This window comes from Dermacentor variabilis, chromosome 9 (genome assembly GCF_050947875.1).
Source record: "Dermacentor variabilis isolate Ectoservices chromosome 9, ASM5094787v1, whole genome shotgun sequence".
Taxonomy (NCBI): domain Eukaryota; kingdom Metazoa; phylum Arthropoda; class Arachnida; order Ixodida; family Ixodidae; genus Dermacentor; species Dermacentor variabilis.
In genome coordinates this window covers 76841369-76846542 of record NC_134576.1, presented here as the reverse complement: position 1 = coordinate 76846542, position 5174 = coordinate 76841369, and positions in this window count along the sequence as shown.

Here is a 5174-nt window from a genome sequence, read left to right as displayed (position 1 = left end):
GAAAGTAACATCATCTAGGTGAAAGAGTTGGGGCAATGACGATGTAGAGGTCGCTAGAGGAGTCGCCGAATCCGCACGCCTTTTGAAGCTCAGAATGTCGCGTGGGATCCACTCGATAGACATTAAGTGCGAGATGCGTGCTGCCAGAAGATGGATCTGCTGACAGATTTCAGGGCTGTGACTGATGCGTAGCAGGATCCGCGTCACCTGAAGGGCATCAGTGCTGATGACGATGCGGGCCGTGGGGACCATGGAACGGCGGCCAGAGAACACAGCGCTTCTGGAACAGCAAGGAGCTCAGCACAAAAGGTGGCTCTTGGATTTGAAACCGGCACGTCTGATTCAGGGCGGGTGCGCAAGGGCAATAAAGTGCAGTGGTCGTTTCGCAGTCCTGGATGCTTGCATCAAAGTAAATAACAATGGGGCAAAGCGCTAGGTAGGCGGCTTGAGATATGTCACGTAGCAACGCCGCCGCCTGAGTTGATGTCGGGCGACGTGTATCTGTTGGCTTGTTATCGCTCAGCTGTACAAAAACTCCAGCGAGGAAGAACTGGCAATGGCGGTGGTAGAAGGGAGTGCGATGAAGCGTAAGCCCTGAGAGCGCACGTTGCGTGCGAAAGGCTGGCGTTAAGCCTTCGAGCACCACGTTGCTGCTGCACCAGCTCATCTAGTGTGTTCAGCTGTGCATTCTCTTGGAGAGCCACGATCAGGGTGATGCGAGGAAGGCAAGTGATGACCCTCATTGCCTCATGATTAACAGCTTCAAGGAGATCCCATTGTGCCCTCGTCAAATGCTGGAATTGGGCTTGATAAACAAGGCGTCGTTGCACTACCGCCTTCACCAACTGTCGCGCAACATATGAGCGGGCGCCACCCGTTTTAGAAGCAATGCGTCTAATCAGACCCAAAGTGTGAATCGCCTGCTGCTTAGCGCTGGAGAGCAAAGCCGTTCCACTTCCCGACTCGTGGACCATCAAGCCCAGAATGCTTATAGTTGACCATTGTTGAAGTCGGGTTCCGGATAGATGAAGACGAATGGGTGTCGCAGAGAGTTTACGCCGGCCCCAGCGGTTGGCGACTGACATGTGAGCAGGTTTGCTGACGGAAAGCTTAAGGTCGACCGAAGAAGCGTAAGTCGAAGTGATATCTAAAGCCGATTGAAGGGCAGCGGCTCGAGTCTGCAGGTCACGATGAGTGTTCCAAACCATGATGTCATCAGCGTACAACAAGAACGTTATGTCAGGCACATCGTGTAAGCGCCATGCGAGCGGGATGAAATCGACATTGAATAATGTGGGCGACAATACCAATCCCTGAGGTACGCTGCGAAGAGGGACAAATGGGCCGATGGCGTCACCACTGAGGCGGACTGCAAAGTATCGGTCTTCAAGGAAGGATTTCACAAAATTCCGTACTCTAGGGGGAAAATGCACCATGTCAATTGAAGCCAATATGGTAGCATGACTGATGTTATCGTACGTCTTTCGACGTCCACAGCGAGGACAGTACGGAGAAGGTGGCTGTGAGTTGACGATAAAACTGAGGATGCCAAGTCAGTCAGCCCATCTTCAGTACCTATGGCTGGACGGAAGCCAATTTGAGCAGGGTGGTAGAAACCGTGGTGTTCTAGCCCCCACGACAGTCGTGCGGCTACCATTTTCTGAGCAAACTTGTACATTGTTGATGTTAGGGAAATGGGTCGGAAGTTGCCAAGCTCGGTCGGTGGCTTGCCCGGTTTCGGAATCGGGATCACCACAGCCGATTTCCAGCCCGGAGGGAGAATGACATCTAGCCCTACCTTGTTAATGGTGTCGAGGAGTTGAGGCAGTACAGCGCAACTCAGGTTCTTGTAAACCTCCTAAGTAATAGAGTCTGGACCGGGTGCTGTCTTGCGAATGGTGCCATTTATCGCTGCAAGCAACTCAGGCAAGGTGAAAGAGTTTGCAATTCCCTCCGCATCGGCTGTAGATGGTAACTTCTAGACATGTGCTGGAATGCCGGCCAAGAAAGCAGCATTGGTTGTTTGAGGCAACACGTCGTACTGGGGAGAAAACTGCCGGGCTGCTTCTCTGGCGAAATCAACCCGCGATAAGCAGGCAGCGAACAAGGCTGTGGCTGCCGCGTCGGGATGGCGCAAACCGTGTTCCATGGCACGGAACGTTCGCCGGAGAGACGCATTGGATGTCTTCGATGAAAACCGCTCGCACTACATATGCCATTGCCGCCGTGAGAGGTCGCGTTTATATGCGGGCCTTAGCAGCAACACGATTCAGTCTTGTACGTGCTTGTGCAGCAGTGGGGTCTCGGGATGCTGCCAGCTCAGTTTGCCTGGGAGCAGCCCGCAAGTTGAGCAGGCCGACATCCGTTGCCGGTAGATCGACGTCCACGCAGTTGATGATTGTAGTTTCATTGAGCGCACTTCGTGTGCGGTAAACAAGTAGTGGTGACGAGTCCACAGAGATGTCTTGGACAATGGCGCGAAAGGTGTCCCAGTTGACCAAAGTACACTTGCGGCGTAATCGGCGGGCCTGCGACGGATAAAGACCCATGATGATAGGGTGGTGGTCACTACCCCAGCAGTCAGGTTCCAGGTGCCAAGTGGGAGTGCCGGGACCCGACCACCACGTAAGATCCTGTGCGCATGCTGTACGTCGAGCTGGAGGCACAGGCCGCATTGCGGAATCAGGATGGTTCAGTAGAACAAACAACGCGTCCGCGAAGGCGTCCCTCACGCGCCTACCTCGTGGGCTAGAAGTGGGGTACCCCCATTCTTGGTGAGAGGCGTTGAAGTCAGCACCAACTAAAATAGCACACCTTGAGTATTGACGACGGACATTCAATAACCAGCCCAGCCACCGGCTGGCCTTACGTAGTACGACACTACTACAACAGTTGCCTTGGGCAACTTCACAGCTGCTTCCACTACGTCCTGATATGAGTTACACCAGGTTTCAAGAGAAAGGCGGACCTGAGGATAACACGTATCCACATACACTGCCGCCTTTCCTGCGGGACAGCCGTGAGCAGGCGACGGTCGCTCATCGAAGGAGACACGTATCCGCTGAAGCCCGGAATGGCAGACAAGGTGTTGGTCTCCTGCAGTAACAACGTCCACACCTGCTGCTTGTTCATGCGAAGACGGGATTCAAGCTCCCCCACTTTCGTGGTAAGGTCTCTACAGTCCCCCGGCAGCACACCGCAAATACCTGTACCCGCCATTTCTATTACGAGCCCAGGCGTTTTAATTCACAGATGTCAGGTTGGATAACTGGCTGACCATGAACCGCAGAAGGGATCTTGTGGAGTTATCCGGCAACGGAGCAGAAGACCTGATAGAATCGGTGAACGATACAGTGCGGCGCAACAGAGACGATGATGCAGCGGAATCTATATTTGAGGCGGCCGTGTGAGATACCACTGCTCGTCTGCGACGCGCAATTTGTTCACGGTGTTGTCGGAGCTTGGACGCCTCCGCTAAAAGGCGGGCAATTTGATTGTAAACTGCTGCGATATCATCACGCGGATGTTCCTGCGTGCTCTCCAGCGTAACCAGCTGGCGATGGCGGTCTTTGCGAGCTTTGTCATTGTAAGTCTGTAAGGCTTTCTTATGCGGACGTAGTCGCCGACGGCAAATTATCTTGCTCGAGCTCCGCGACGTCCATCTGTGTAAAGCTTTGAAGAAGCTTGTTCATGTCTGGCATGCTGACGCGGCAGTTTCGCTGCCTCTGCTGGATTTTCATGAAAAGAGTTATCCGGCAGGTCAACGATGTTTAATCGCGTTCGTAGTAGTCGTCCAATGCAACAAAACGGTGCGTGCAACTCCCGTTGTGGCCTCAGGTGTGCAGCGGTAGCCCCCAAGTAATCTGTGACGACGACGCGAATATCGCGCCGCTCATATACTGTCATCTGCACAACAGACTTCAGAACTCTGCTGAACCTTTCGACAAGACCGTTTGCATGGATGTGGTACACAGGCGAGAAACAATGGCGTATACCTCGTTCCTGAAGGAACTCTTCAAATTCAGCCGAGCCGAACTGCGGTCCACGGTCGGGAACTATCTCATTGGGGGTAGCCTTTACGAGCAAACACTTGTACCAGAAAATTCTTGACGTCGCTGTAGAAACTTGTCCTGAAAAATTAAATTCCAGCCATTTGCTGTGATAATCAATGTCACTGCATAAAGACAGTCGACGGGAGCTTGTTCAAAGGGTCCAATAATAATAATAATAATTGGGGTTTTACGTGCCAAAACCACTTTCTGATTATGAGGCACGCCGTAGTGGAGGACTCCGGAAATTTTGACCACCTGGGGTTCTTTAACGTGCACCTAAATCTAAGCACACGGGTGTTTTCGCATTTCACCCCCATCGAAATGCGGCCGCCGTGGCCGGGATTCGATCCCGCGACCTCGTGCTCAGCAGCCCAACACTATAGCCACTGAGCAACCACGGCGGGTAAAGGGTCCAATAATATCAATGCCAATCTTCTCCCAAGGTTTGTCCGGGAACGCTACTGGCTGCGTAGGCACTGCAGCTGGCCTCGTGGACTTATCACAGGAATGACAAACAAGACAGGTTTTAGTTGTTCAACGTGTTCATCCATTCGAGGCCGCCAGTACAACTCCCGCAGCCTACTTTTCATACGATTGACCCCCGGATGGGACTCGTGTGCAACTCCCATCAAACAACGAGTAAGTATGTTTGGAACCACTATCCTTTCACCATGGTAAAGTAAGTTGTGTGCAATCCACAGTTCTGCACATCGATAAAAATATGGTATTAGCGCCGCTTCCAGATCTTTTTTATGAGGCCATGGAGGATGACAAAGTCCATAAATTTTGCAATAGTACTGTCAGTTGCACCCGCTGCTTGGAGTTCTCTGATCGTTAGCATCGGAGAAAGAACGCCAATTCATCTTCAACAGCAAACCATCAGGTTATCCTTGCAAAGGAGTCGAGAGAGTGCATCAGCCACCGTATTGTCACTTCCCTTGCGGTATTGTATGGTGTAGTTACAACAAAGTAGGTGCGCTGACCAATGTGAAATACACATAGACCGATGTGCAGTACCTTTTGGTGGCAACAAGGTGACGAGAGCACTGTGGTCAGTTCGCAAGAGACGGCCCCAAGGATAGACATGCCAATATTCAGAGGCCCAAAGGCATGCTAAGGCTT